General features: G+C 40.5%; 1 protein-coding gene across 1 annotated transcript in view; it reads right to left on the bottom strand.

Annotated features, from left to right (window-relative positions):
• TRHDE (thyrotropin releasing hormone degrading enzyme) overlaps positions 1-15,998 on the bottom strand; it is a 391,977-nt gene that overhangs the window by 136,218 nt on the left and 239,761 nt on the right. The window lies entirely within an intron of this gene.

The following is a 15,998-nucleotide window of genomic DNA, read 5'->3' as shown; positions in this document are numbered from 1 at the left end:
TTAGTTTTGTGGCTTTACAATAACATCTATGGCAAATTCTTGGATAAGAAAGCACTAGCAAGTGTAGGGTGTAAGAAAGCACTAGCAGGGTAGGGCGAGTTTTGTTTTTTTTAAGCAGTGCTGTACTTTATGTTTTACTTCCCATGTTTATATTAGGTTTTTAACAAATGGAAATTTGGGCAAGCATTGAAAACTAAAAAAGGGATAATATCTCAAGTGCCAGTAGAATATTTCATTACATAGAAATATAATAGCCATTTGAAATAGTCCTTTGTCAAGAGCACTGTGCTTATTAGCTAAAATATTTTAGTTCAAAGTCTATACAGTAATTTCCTACTGGCACTTAGTGTATATTAGCTCTTTAATAATCATACTTTATTGTAACCCTGGAGTTAAGTTACAAAGTCATTGATTTGATCTCTTATCTTGCCTTAGCCACATGCTAAAGATTTTAAGGAGTTTAAAAGAAGTCTGTAAAAAATTATTCCTTAGGCACATGCCATAAATTTGAATTTTCCATACGTCAGAATGAAATTTTAAGGCCAATCTAGAAATGAAGAATTTGAAGAATATGCAGCTTCTTCTGACTCTGGGGAGAATGGAAATGCTCTTCAATACAGTCTCCTAATCTGAAGTAGGCATTTACAAAGATAACTGAGTTTGTAATCTTTTGTTAGCTTACTGCTAATAGAAAGGCTCATATCCTGACAATAGATTACACTGATGAATTTATTATTACAGTATATAAAATGTTTGCATGGTTTTCCTGAAATGTATACTTACGACATTAGGAACCCTGCCAATATTTCACAAAATGATAGAAGCTTCCTTTGCTATAATAGTTAAAGAGAATGGTTTGTGATTTATCTGAGGAAATGTCGAGAAAGCCATAGTATAGAGAATGAAAAAGTGTGACTTTGCCTTCTGGTACAGTTTACAGTACTAAACATTTTTTTTCTGGGATAGATGTTGACATGCTAAAGAGAGAATAAATCTTTGAGGAAATGATCAGATGAGGAAACTTCATGAATACAATCTGACAGTATATCTGGAGGAAACAAGTCCATATTTTATATTTATGTATCATGCTTGTAAAAGGTAAACTCCTCCAGGACAGTACAATTATTAAAGATGCAAGCAATGAATTCAGCAATGTATATTTTTGTAAGGCCTTAGGCAATCCAAAATTTCATAGTTCTCAGTTGTAATATGGAGTTACGTAAGTTGACCACATCAGGAAAATATCTTATCTCTTTTAAGTTTATGGAGAGTACAGTTCACAGTCATCACTACTACTTGTCTCTTTTCTAGACCTGTACATATAATCTATTAACATTAGACAATTTCTATATGTTGTGATGGAGAATGGTATTGGATCAACTTACAATTTCTTCATGGATAATTGCTGTTACACAATCTTGCCAAAATTCTTAGGAACTGACTGTGAGATCATAATAATGACTGTTTACTTCAAAACAGGGGTGTCAAACTCACAGCGTCACGTTGTCATCATGTGACATATCATGACTTTCCCCACTTCACTAAAATGGGGACAGGGATGGCCAGACCATGAGCTGCGACTTTGACAATCCTCCTTTAGAATAATGGGACTGCAGAAGGGCATGACCTCATCAGTGCTGCACTGCAGCCAACCAATAAGAGAATACAAAAACTGTCAATTCCTCACCCCTGAATTATAGTACCTTCCTTAGTAATAAAATTTATTTGAACCGGTGCAATATGAAAATGATAAAATATGTAGTGCTATTCCTCTCCACTTCCCACCATGACCTATAAAGCCCTTCATGGTACTGGACCAGAATATCTCCGGGACCGCCTTCTGCCGCACGAATCCCAGCGACCAGTTAGGTCCCACAGAGTTGGCCTTCTCCGGGTCCCGTCAACTAAACAATGTTGTTTGGTGGGACCCAGGGGAAGAGCCTTCTCTGTGGCTGCCCCGACCCTTTGGAACCAACTCCCCCCAGATATCAGAGTTGCCCCCACCCTCCTAGCCTTTCGTAAGCTCCTTAAAACCCACCTCTGTCGTCAGGCATGGGGGAATTGACATGTTCCCTCCTCCTAGGCTTATAAAATTTATGCATGGTACGCTAGTGTGTATGATTGGTTTTAATTTGTGGTGTTTTTTTAAATTAATTTAAATATTGGATTTGTCTTACGTTGTATTGCTATTGCTGTGAGCCGCACCGAGTCTGCGGAGAGGGGCGGCATACAAATCTGATTAAACTAAACTAAACTAAACAAAACATTCCAGGGATAGGTTCTGACTTATCTCGCTGCTGGTTCACTTTCTGACACAACACGCACACATGTGCAGTGCTCAGAAGCAAAAAACAAGATGGTGGTGCCATAGGAGCCACTGAGAGAGCTGGTTTGGGGGCGTGGCAGGCCCCTGCCAGTTTGGCAAGCGGGGGGGATTCCCTCTATAGGTTCTATAGAACTGGTGTGAACCGGCAGGAACCCACCTTTGGCTCATTCAATGGGCATTTCTCTAGCGATTTTAAAACAAATGTGTTGGTATGAGGGAAAACTACCTAGTTATCAAGAAATAATTCATCCAGCTTGTTATGTACCTATGTAAATAAGGATATGTAAATAAGCTATGTAAATACCTGTTTAAATCTACTCATCTACATGCCCACCCGTGGATTGGCCAAGTTGAGGGTGGGAAAATCCAAACGGCTGTCAAAGCTACGCCTACAGTAAGAAAACAGTTTAAATACGGATACCCACACCATGTGCCTTGTCTTTTTACTGCGAACTTCAGTTGACCTACTGTTACTTGTTACTTTGTTACATAGGCTGATTCCTAATAAAGACGAGTCAGGCAACCATGTGTTCCTCCAGTTATTCAGATCTAACATTGGCAACAAAGGAAACTCGAACCAAAAGCAAGAGAGAAGTCATGGAAGCATCTTCAGTACCCCAGGTGACAGAATTCTTCGATCCAGAAAAAACCACCTGGGATACATACACAGGGCCGCCGATAGACGGGTATTACTGGGAGGGGCGTACCGCGCCCGGGGAAATTGAATAATGGGGGGGGGGCGGCACTTCTCCTGCTGAGCCCAGTCCTCTCCCGGTGGCTTTCGGCTCCTCCCACCGAGGAGCTGCAAGGCTGGCCTCGGAGCCCCGCGCGGCCAGCGTTCCCTCGTGCCCGGCGGGCTCCCCTTTCCTAAACCCCCACCAGCCCCCTCCTTCCCTTCCCGCCCTCCTTCCCTGAGGCGTCCCTTGCCCATCATCCCCTGCCGGGCAATGGGGCAGCGGGACTGCTAGATGGGCAGCTCTTCCGGCGAGGGTGGGCAAGGCGCGCCCTTTTCAGCTCTCGGCCTCCGCCTGCGCAGAAAGCATCCTTCCTCACATCCAGCGCTGGCCATGGGGTCTTCCGCCGCTGCCTTCCACAAGGCCCCCCGAGGAGCTGCGTGGGTCTCCAGCCTTCTCCTGGTGAGTCACCGCGGCAAAGATGCGGGCGAGGGAGAAAGGGAAGAACCTGGCGCCTCGGGTGCTTCCCTCTTGCGGTAGAGGGGTAGGTGGTTTGTGGGGAGCGGGGGAGGGAATGAGCCGGCATAGTCAAAATCACAACTTCTTTCGTTTCTTTTTCTTTCTTTCTCTATTTCTCTCTTGCTCTTTCATTCTTTTTTCTTTCTCTTGCTTTCTTTCTTCCTCTTTCTTTCTCTCCTTCCTTCCCTCCTTCCATTTCTTTCATTCCCCCTCTCTCTTTTTATTTCTTTCATTCTCTTTCTTTCTTTCTTTCTTTCTTTCTTGCTCTTTTTCTTTCTCTCTTTTACCTTCCCTTCCTCTATTTCTTCTTTTCTTTCTCCTTCCTACCTCTTTCCTCCCTCCCTCCCTTCCTTCAGTCCTTCCTCTCTTACTCTCCCCTTTGACACCTTTCCTTGCTTCCTTCCTCTGTTCCTGTCCCTTCCCCCTTTCTTTCTTTCCTTCCTTCCCTCCCTCCATTTCTTGCTTTCCTTCTCCTTCCTCCCTTCTTTCCTCCCTCACTCCCTTCTTTCACTCCTTCCTCTCTTACTCTCCCCTTTCACACCTTTCCTTGCTTCCTTTGCACCCTTCCTCTGTTCCTGTCCCTTCCATCTTTCCTTCCTTCCTTCCCACCCTCCGTCCATTCATTCACCCATTCCTCTCTTGATCGCCCCTTTTACCATTCCTTCCTTCCTTCCTTCCTTCCTTCCTTCCTTCCTTCCTTCATAGCTCGCCCTCGCCTTTCTTCCCTTCCTTCCAGATGGGAGTGCCCCCTCAAGACACTCGCCTGACTGCTGGTACCCTGCTTTTTCTCTCCCCTCGTCCTTTCCAGCTCCTCTCCGGTGGCTGCCGGGTGTGGGATCCCCCTCCCCTCTCCCCTCGCTAGAAAGCACATGGTTTTGTCAACAAGAAGGGAGAAGTGCCAAGGAGCCGTAAATAAGCCTCGCTCCGCCTGACTCCGCCCGCTTCTTTCTTTCTCCTAGACGAGTCCACACAATCGGCTTAACCCAGTTCCTGAAATAGCCTATGGCAGTGCTTCCCAACCTTGACAACTTGAAGATATCTGGACTTCAACTCCCAGAATTCCCCAGCCAGCATTCGCTGGCTGGGGAATTCTGGGAGTTAAAGTCCAGATATCTTCAAGTTGCCAAGGTTGGGAAACACTGGCCTATGGGTCCGCCTCGCTTGGCGTGAAGCGGGAAATGATCCCCGGGGGATGGAGTGGCTTGGCGACTTAAAATAGTTTTAAAATGGCGGGGGGGGGCAGACACTTAGGCTGTATAGGGCCCCAAAATTCCTGATGGTGGCCCTGTACATACATGGAGAAGTTCGAAAACTTCCTAGAAGCGTCCGGCCACGAGGATGCCAGGGACAATATGAAGCAGGAAATTTTCCTAAATCGTTGCAGCCCCTTCATCTATGCGCGCTCCAAAATGCTCACAAATCCAGATCCGGTGAAATCGGTACCATGGGCCACTCTAAAAGCCAAGCTAAAAGTCCATTTCAAACCGACGAAACCGTCAAGAGTCTACAGGCACAAATTCGAGTGCTCCAGACAAGCGGAGGGAGAAACAATCAATGAATTTGCCACCCAACTCAGAGAATTGCTCACCAAATGCACTTACAAGAACCTAGGACCCCATCTTCTGGACAGAGTGATCATAGGAATGCGAAATGAAGCACTCCAAAGCAAACTGATCAATGAAGAGGATACAACATTACAAGATGTCCTCAAACAAGCACAAGTGGTAGAAATTTCTCAACAAGCTGCCACAGAGCTCAAAGGAAGCACCGCGTCCGTGAACTGCATAAAAGCCGACAGTAAAGGGACGTCGGAACCAGCAGATCCCGAGGAAGAACTCACCGACCAGATGGAACAGACCTGCCTGCAGGTAACATCCGGCAACCCTAGAGATCACATGAGCACAACCCAGTGCCAAGGCTGCAGAGATTCCCATCCAAGAGCAAGATGCCCCCTCAGGGATACCATCTGCTGCCATTGCAATAAGCAAAGCTGCATTGCCATCACCATGATTTCACACCACAACCCAGGTACCAATGAACCTTCGGCAGCGGCAACCACAGACCTAATCACCCCGCAACCAACCTATCGAGAAACTACGCACAAAGAAGTGAGGGAAATGGACAAGAACCAAACCAAGGTAACTGTTACCCCACAGTAAATTACACTGGGCCAAATTTAGACATACATTGCTGGAGAAGGAATGGATGGAACTGTTGAGGATTGAAGTAACAGGCATCCATAAGATTCAGGTCCACCAGCACATGGACTTCATTAAAGAGTTCCCCGATGTTTTCGAAGAGGGGTTGGGAACATACAAAGGACCATCAATCTCTTTCACATTAGACCCAGCAATCACACCTTTGCGCCTCAAACCCTACAGAATTCCCCTACCATGCCTACCCAAATTAGACGCACAATTGGACAAACACATTTCTCAAGGAATCCTAGTTCCAATAGATTATGCCCCATGGGAGACCCCAATAGTGACCCCACTTAAGCCCAACGGGTCAATAGGAGTGTGTGCAGATTACAAATCAATGCTGAACAAAGCCCTCCAGCACAATGCATATCCGATCCCACTTGCTATACTCTTTGGGGGACGGAAAAGTATTTGCAAAATTGGATCTGGCCCAAGTGTAACAGCAATTACCCATAGACAAAGCCACTGCTCTAGCTCAGACAATCGTAGCCCACAGGGGAGCCTTTAAATGTATGAGGCTGCAATTCGGCATAAGTGTTGCCCCCAGAATTTTTCAAAGTCTCATGGAGAGGTTACTAAGCAGCCTTCCAGGCATCGTCCCCTACTTTGACGATGTATTAATTTCGGGGGACTCACGATCACAATTAAACCAGAGAATCAGGGTTGTACTTAAAAAATTTCAAGAAAAGGGGCTCCACCTAAAAGCCGATAAATGTTCTTGGGGAGTTCCAAGCGTTGAATTCCTGGGGTTTAAAATAGACGGATTCACCTTACAGAAGAGAAAGTGGGGGCAATTAAAGAAGCCCCAGAGCTACAGAACAAAACTGAATTATAAGCATTCTTGGGGCTATTAAATTTTTATTCTGTTTTTTTAAAACAGAAAGCCATGGCAGCGGAACCCCTACATAAATTGCTGCAGAAAGGATCAAACTGTCAGTGGGGAGATCAAGAAAGGTTTGCCTTTAACCAAATAAAAAAACCTTTTATCTTCCAACAGCGTTATTGTACAATACAATGCCACCCTGCCACTAAGGCTGACTTGCAACGCCTCACCGCACAGGGTAGGCACAGTTCTTGCCCACATTTTCCCTGATGGCTCTGAAGCATCCATAGCATTTTTTTCAATAACCCTGTCTAACACTGAATGAAATTATAGCCAAATTGATAAAGAAGTGTTAATAGCAGTAGCCGGTGTGAAAAAAAAATCACGATTACTTATATGGTCGGCCATTCGAACTAATTATCAACCATAAGCCCCTTTTAAGTTTGTTCACAGAAAATAAAGCTACACCTGCATTTATGTCCCCCAGAATGACCAGGTGGGTAATTTCCCTAGCCAGCTACAACTATTCCCTGAAACACTGGGGGGGGGAGGGAGATTAGCCATGCAGATGCGTTAAGCCACTGCCCAGAGCCAAAAATCCTTAATGACCCAGCTCCAGCGGCTGATGTGTTACTAATTGAGCTAGACAACAGCCCTATAGTTACAGCAGAAGAAGTAGCCAGGGAGACACGAAAAGACCAAGCACTTCCGACATTAACAAGTTACATACTCAAGGCATCGGGGGATTTCACACCTCAGGAAGAACTGAAGCATTACAAGAGTAAGCAACTGGAACTTTCCACATAAAAGGCTGCATTTTGTGGGGAGAGCGAGTGGTGATGCCCCCAACACTAAGGGAAAGAATAATGCACACACTCCACAAGGGACACCCAGGAATAGTGAAAATGAAGAGCCTGGCCAGAAGCCATTTGTGGTGGCCAGGGTTAGATTCAGATATTGAACAATGAGTGGCCACCTACACACCGTGCCAACAATCCAGACCAAGCCCCCCCCCCCGCAAGACATCACCCTCAGAATGGGAAGCACCCAGGGGACCATGATCTAGGCTATACATAGACCTCTCAGGTCCATTCCATTCTCAAACATTCCTCATTGTCCAAATGGCTGGAAGTAATTCTGATGAACTCGACGACCATCGCTGCAACCGTAAAAGCGTTGCAAAAGTTGTTTGCCACACATGGGTACCCTGACTTGATTGTATCTGACAATGGGCCCCAATTCACAGCTAGACAAATGGAAGTGCTCTTATCAGAATTGGGTATCAGACATGCACTGATATCGCCTTACTCCCCGAGCTCGAATGGACAGGCAGAACAGATGGTGAGAATAACCAAAGAAGCCCTCAGCCGCTCTCCATTGGAGGACTGGCAATCAAAAATTGATCAATTTCTATTAGCTCAATACATCACGCCCAGCAGCTCTACTAATAAAAGCCCAGCAGAACTCCTCATGGGCAGGAGACTAAGGTCTAGCCTAAACTGCCTTCACCCTCTATACACAGTCCAGCCAGAGAAAATGAGAAGCACCCCAGAAAGGTCTTTTGAAATAGGGGAAACAGTATACACTAGGAATTTTGATGGGGGACTGAAATGGGAATGGGGAACAATTGTAAATAAATTAGGACCTAAATCATATGCAGTAAAAATGGACGATGGGCGTGAATGGAGGAGACACATAGATCACCTCTGGAGCAGGCTGGAAATGGCAAACATCCAAACACCACCAAATAAAGACTGTTATCCTTCGTGACTCCCGGCGACCCCCATCCTAACACATTATAGACTTATTACCTGCAAATCTTCAGAACTCCAGCGGGGGGAGCCGCAAACTCCAGGAGGCCAGCTTTTTGTAAGTCAACTTGACCCGGGACGTTTCGGCACAGGCCAGACCAACTAGGCCTGCTGAACCCCGCGGAGAAGACAGCAAGCCAACCTCCTCTTCAGCTGATGAACACTCAACTGAACTGCGCAGGTTCAGTCGGGATCAGCAACGTCTAACCAGATTGGAGGACTATGTCACCTGGTTGAATGAGTGACAGTTGTGCTGACCTATGAGGGGAGGGATGTTATGTACCTATGTAAATAAGGATAAGTAAATAAGTTATGTAAATACCTGTTTAAATCTACTCATCTACATGCCCACCTGCGGATTGGCCAAGTCGTTGGTGGGAAAATCCAAACGGCTGTCAAAGCCGTGCCTACAGTAAGAAAACCCTTTAAATATGGATACCCTTTGTCTTTTTGCCACAAAGTTCAATTGAGCTACTGTTACTTTGTTACACCATCCGATTCCTAATAAAGATGAGTCAGGCAACCACGTTATTCAGATCTCCAGTTATTCAGATCTAACACAGCTGATAAACTCTCACTGAAAGCAATCGATAGCATGGTGCAATAAATTTCCAACAATTTCTACCAGGCATTGTTGTAATGAGAAAGGGAGTCAGTGGGAGGAAAATGACTCATTTGAGTCCAGGGTAGGAATTATACAAGTTTGGTATATGTTACTTATGTAAGTAGGAATATTCTGAGGCAGAAGATAGGAGGTAAATTGAGGAAAAGAACTTTTGAGAATAAGAAAATAACTCATTCCTAAATGTTGTTGAGTTCTAGCACTGTAGATTGCAAAATTGAAAAATTTTGCAATGTGAGTTGTGCTGTGTCCAAAAGGGAAGGAAATTAACTCAATTGTCCAGGAGAATGACAAGCTGTAAACATAGTAATGTAGCACCAATGCCAGAATAGTCCAAATGCCATGCATGGAGAGTATAAAAAGCTGGAAACTGCGGGGCATAAAATGTTTCATGTCAAATGCTATTTTCAGAGGTAACAAACTACACATTAACATATCCTTAACTATATTTTAACATTATTAACATTAATTTTATTATCTCCAATAATACAATTTGTGATGGGAGATACCATGACATTCTAAAGATAAATTTATTTATTTATTAGATTTGTATGCCACCCCTCTCCCTCAGTTCTCATTCATCTTTAATTACTAAAGTTCTGAAAGAAAAAAAATAGGAAAATGAGAGAAATATACATATACTATATCTCCACATAATTTCATGTGGACAAAAGCACGAGAATATATAAGTACCAGATATTTATTTGAAGACTATTTATAATAGTTGATATTACACTCAGAGAAAACTTCTTAAAATATTTATCAATGGAACGTTAATTCAATATCAAGAATTAAAGCTAATAATTCTTTTTCTAAAAAAACCATTGGAAACGTAAGAATCGGGTTGGATATTTGGTGGTAACATTGTTAAAATCCAATTTTTAAAACCCCCCACTAATAATTAGTCTGATAGTCATCTAATTATCTGGTATCCTTACATTTCATAAGAAACTATGGCTGGCATCTTCAAAGGCAAACTAATTTGATCTATAGAGCACTAATCAGTGCTCATAGGCAACTGAGAAGGAACAGATAGACCTTTGTTATTTGTAACAAAATTAAACTCTGATTGGATAGTATCACCAGAATTCTATAAAACTAGTTTCTGTTTGGATTTTAGTATAGGTGAATTTGTAACTGGTCTGATTTGAACATGGTCCAAAGGAGCTAATTCTTTATTGAACTGTCTTTATTACTTCAGGTGAGACTGCTGAAGATTTTTTATCATGTTAGCTAGTTAGGAGCTGCTTTATTCCAGAGTGAGCTAAAACTCAAAGCCAGATTTATTAACTTTTAGAATCTCTTCTTTCTTGTTAAAGTTACTGGGATGTTTATAAATATTCATAGTCATGTAAACATGATTTAACATGTATGTTAATATTTATGTCTCTGTAAATTTAATCTTATGCCCTTCATATAGGACAGGGTAAGTGGATTGAATCCATAATATACATTGACATAAATTCAATGTAAGGTTGTAAAAATGCAGCAAGATATTTGACAATATGATTTGCAGGAAGGCCAATGACATGTAAATAATAATAATAATTTAATAATAAGTTATTAGATTTGTATGCTGCCCCTCTCCGTAGACTCGAGGTGGCTAAAATCAGACATAAGAGATCAGATCTTGATAACCCATCTAAAATAATATAAAAAGCTTAAATGGGACCTAACAGTTGTTATTACAATTTTCATACTTACATACATCATGTTTCCATACTTGTGCCAAGAAATGTTTGTGACAACTCATGAAGTTATCAAATATTAAGTTTAATTTAAAGGAAACTTTCTATCGATTAGTAGTATTCTTACAACTTTTTAATGATGATCCACTTACAAATGTATTTAGTTTACTACTATAACTTATTCTTGTATATTTACATAGTTTTATACATAAAATAGTAACTTCACTGGAAGTACCGAATGCTACTTCTAAATTGGTTTAAACATATAGATTCAAATGAAGTTTCAGATTGCTAAGATCAAATGCTTTGTCAGAGCTTTGCATCATGATGTTTTTCTACATGAATGGCCATGGAGAGCATAGAATGTAAAAGAACAGAATATTTATTCTCACAGATACTTTGGACTAAGAATATTCCTGTCTCATCTGAAAATGCATGGAAAAAATGAAAATCAAAAGAATATGCTAAAGCAGCAATAATGGACTGTTTTATTCAAAATATGTTGTGTGTCCAAGACTAACATTCATGATAAACAGGATGTATTTTATAAAAATAAGTAAAATGAATATTAGACTAAAAGAACCAGAACTATAAAAGATTCATATGAGCAGACACACCAAAAGGAAAGAAATAGAACTATAGGAGTTTATTTTACACTGATATTTATGGTATTATAAAAATGCTTATAATTATAATTATAAACAGGTTAAAAAATTACAATACCTTATATTCAGCAGTTATCTTAAACTATTCAAAGGAGCCATACTGGTTACCATTACACTTTAAATTACATCCAGAAGTGTACAGAAAGCCAGGGTGCCTTAGTAGAGACATAATGGGCTCCGACTTATAAATGCTAGATAACGCACAGGCTGATCAACTGAAGCTTTGAGGTGGTTTATAAGGTACTACCCTAAAATATCTCAAAGAGCTTTGCAGAAAGAATCAAAAGAGTAAACATGAAGAATGAGAGCAAAGACAGCTATAAAAAAATAACTGGAGGAGGTTCATAGGTAGTGCTACTAGATGCCTCTCTCTGGCAGGCATAGCCTTAAAATTGTCCTTCTGTTTGAGCATTTTTGTTTGTGTCTTTGTTTTGCTATTTTGGACAGTTTTCACAACAATAGTCATTCAAGCTTTCACATACTGTGACCTTTTAAACTGCTTCTTTCTTTTATACATCAACAGATTAAACAGCCTAGATTTCCGTTCTTAAATTTATTTCCTGATTCCAACCACTGGTTTCAGTTCTTTGCCTTCAAAGCACACATGACTGTTGTGCATTCCTATAGTGGAATTTGAAAAGTGTGTCATCAATTCTATCTTATTGATAACATATGTTTTTGACTTGTTGTGAAATAATGCAATTGCAAATATTTCAACCAGTTTTTATTGATGCTGGAAAAAGTAATTTCATGCACATATTGGTCTAAGTACTTTGGGGGGAGGGACGTTTTACATGGTAATTGTTGCAGATGCTAAGAAAATGTAAGTAAGTGTGTCCTCCTCTTCCTATCTGTCTTTATTTCCAGTTGTCTATGTCTTCCTTTGCCTTTTCAGATTTTCCCCAAACTCCAAAAACTTTAACCTTAGATTGTCTATTGTCGACTTCACCCCATACCTAAGAGGTCTGTAAGGAGTGAGCATAAACGCGCCAGCGTATCTACCGTCCATGTCCTACTGTCCTCATTTATCTGTATTTACTTTATTTTATGCTTATACCCATATTTGATATATTGTACATGTTTGACAAGCAAATAAATAAAATAAAATATATGGTAACCCTAATCATGGGACACTTTAATACGGGGGAAGCTTAAAATGACTCAAAAAAAATATGTGATTTTGACCTGAGGTAAATTACATTATTCCATTTACTATCATTAACCATAAATGGAGCATAGAAAGCCAATGTTGAAATAATATTTCATCTAAATATGAATTATTTATGAATTCTAAATGACTCTTTTTGTATCATTAAAGACAATTCCAAAGCAGAATACAGTGGTGCCTCTACTTAAGAACTTAATTCGTTCCATGACCAGGTTCTTAAGTAGAAACATTCTTAAGTAGAAGCAATTTTACCATAGGAATCAATGTAAAAGCAAATGATGCCTGTAAACCCATTAGGAAAGAAATAAAAGCTCGGAATTTGGGTGGGAGGAGGAGGAGGAGGAGACTCGTTGCCAAAGGAAGAAGGTGAGGTGAGGGGAATCAAACAAATCCTTTAAGGCTTAAAAAAAGAGGGACTCAGAGGCAGCGAGGAGCACACGCCTCCAATACACCCGGTGCGAGGCTGCCTCCCATACACTGGCTGCTGCTGCTGCTACCTGCTGCCTCTTCCTTACCATGCTGAAGGGCTCCCCTCTCCTCTCACTTGCTTGCTTTGTAGCCGGCACCTTTCCTTCGCTGCGGTGACTTCTCGGATGCCTAAAGTGAAGGGAGCGTTTCTTTTCTCTGGGTGCTGGCAGAGGTTTATTCCCTCTCCAAGTGCCCAGAGAAAGGAAAATGCTTCGTTCGCTCTAGACTGCCAAAGCCTCCTTAAGTGCCACCAAAAGGCTCCTCTGGAAGCCTAAATGGCTGGGATTAAAGGGGGAATAGCAGGAAACTGACTGGGCCTTTGTGCCGCTCTCAAATTTCCTGGAAATTTTTTCCGGGCCCGGGTTCTTAAGTAGAAAATGGTTCTTAAGTAGAAGCAAAAAAAATCTTGAACACACAGTTCTTACCTAGAAAAGTTCTTAAGTAGAGGCGTTCTTAAGTAGAGGTACCACTGTATATTCTTAACAATATTCTTCTTGTGACTATTTATTAGAAAATTATTTGTATTGTATTAACCCAATTTACATCGAAAATGGGGTGACCAGAAAAATCGATAACCAAATCAATCTGAAGTGACTCAATCCATATTTAGTGAATGGGATATTTACTTTAGTTGAGTTTATCTGAAGTGATTCAATCCACATTTAATGAATGGGATATTTAGAAAGAAAGAATTCAAATACTTCTCTTTAAGTTGCCATATAAGAAAAACATGAAATGAGGTGGGTGGGTATATTGTTTTGTTATTGACTACTCTAACCTTTAATCATAGTAAGTAGGTTTGTTAAATCATCTTATGTTAATTGGTAAAAATTGAAGTAATAAATTACGGATTTTTCTAGTGCTCTTCACTAACTTTTTCTTCCAAAACATTTATAGGAAGTGGTATGATATATTAGGTTTCAGCTTTTGCTGCCACTGCATCCAAATCCATCTCCCTCTTGGTACAAATAGAACAGGGAACAGGGAACAAAACAAGCCTTAAACAGCTTTTCAGTCTATATCATCTGAAGGTCGGCCATAAATGTATTTCAGAAACTATGAAGATATCTCAATGGAATATGCTATTTTCACATAACATCTCACTCCTGAAGAAGAAGGATGGAGGAAGAAAGCAAATCACTTTAAACCCCAAATTTGAAAAGTTCTGCTCCATAGAAATCAATATATCATTCTTATATCTAGTCCCAATGCTTTTTAATCTTTATGACAATTCCTATATGCTACGGACAAAAGATCAATAACAAATTTATTAATATCTTATTATATGCTGATGACATGGAAGATTTCCAAATAGGCCTAAAAAAACTGTTGCGAAAGATATTTCAGCCTGCATCTTCACTTTCTTGCCAGCTCGCTGTCAGCTGCCATGGAAACAATGGAAGGGGAAGCAATGAACACTGGGGTGAGAAGTGGGCAGGAGGTGAAAGTGGAAATTTTTGAGAAGCATTGAGACTGTCAGCTTGGATTTTGTTTACCATCCTCAAGGCCAACTGTTCTAGCTTTAGTATGCAGAAGGGAAGAACAGTCAGGGGTGGGCTACTGCCTGAATGGGGGGGTACACAGTGGAGTAGCGAAAATGGAGCTCCACCCCAGAGCACCCAATTTGCACTGAAATATGTTGAAAGAAAATGCAGGGCGTCCTGCATAAGCCACACCCATAGTGTGGTAGTAAAAAATTTGGTAGCTCTTCACTGGGAAATGTGCACCTGAATCAGAAACGTTCGCAAAACATCTTCTTGGCCAATAATTGATTGCCTGGCCACAAAGGGGAGGGTGATAAGCCAGCTTCCAAAGTTCTTTTACAACACGGGTTTTATATACAGTATTTGCTTTCAACAGGAAAGAGAATTTTTTTAAACAAAGAGTCCTAGATATCATTTGTCAAATTGATATGAAGTTATTGGCTAAAAATAAATATTTTAATTAGTTGGCTAGGAACAAAACTATTTTCTAATCTGAAAATATTTGTTAATGAGTTGGTCACAATTTTTAAGAAGGGCCTATTCTACAGAATATTTGAGTTGGTGGATTCTATGGCCAAATATGGGCACTTCTACCATTTGCCATTTCATGAGAGAATTGGCATAAGCACTACCCCAGCTATTGAAAGCATTTCTCATGTTTTTTCCCCCAACTGTCAATAATATACTCTTTTAATCTTAGATACTCATCATACAGTTTGGGAAGAACAGTTCACTGGGAACCAAATTACAAATTGCTCTAATATATCTATTGTAACTTATTGATAAGTTTTTAAAATTCTGGCAACTAAGAATCTGATACATCAAACAAACTGGGATACCCTTGCAAAGAAGATTCACTCATCTGATTGCTGACTCCTCATATTACCACATATGTATTTTATCATTGTATTCTTTTCTAGAATCATATTATGTATTTTATTTTATTATGTATTTTATTTTTATTTTATCTTATTGATAAGGTCGCAAGACTATTCAAGTAACATTCTATTCTATTTTATTCTACTCTATTCTATTCTGTTCTATTCTTCCATTCCATTCTTTCTTAAATTAATTATCCACGTTGTTTATTTATTATATTTGTACAATTGCACAAGTGTCCCACCAGTTCACATACATCTAAAGAAGTACAATAAAATACTCACAGTGGAAAAAAAGTAAACTACCAAAATCAAATCCTGCAATTACCAATAAGACAACATCTGCTCAGGTTCCCAAAAATTCTCAAAATGTTCACGGAAACCCAACTTTCTCAGGAAAGGCTATTTCATATTCTTATTGTTATTTATTAGATTTGTATGCTGCCCCACTCCAAAGACTCGGAGTATAGGCACTCCCATAATATAGGCACTTAAGAGTTTACACCATTCTTATCTCAGGAAACTGGGGTCATTACCAGATTCTCCTGGGACATCCAAGTTATGAATACTGAAATTAGTTTTAATAATAATGGACCATAAAATAAATTGCCCCTTTTACTATGCATCACTGGAATTTGCACTAAGGAAATTGTTTCCTTTTAAAATATATT

Source organism: Erythrolamprus reginae, chromosome 6, assembly GCF_031021105.1.
Source record: "Erythrolamprus reginae isolate rEryReg1 chromosome 6, rEryReg1.hap1, whole genome shotgun sequence".
Lineage (NCBI taxonomy): Eukaryota > Metazoa > Chordata > Lepidosauria > Squamata > Dipsadidae > Erythrolamprus > Erythrolamprus reginae.
This window is presented reverse-complemented; position numbering and strand designations above follow the sequence as displayed.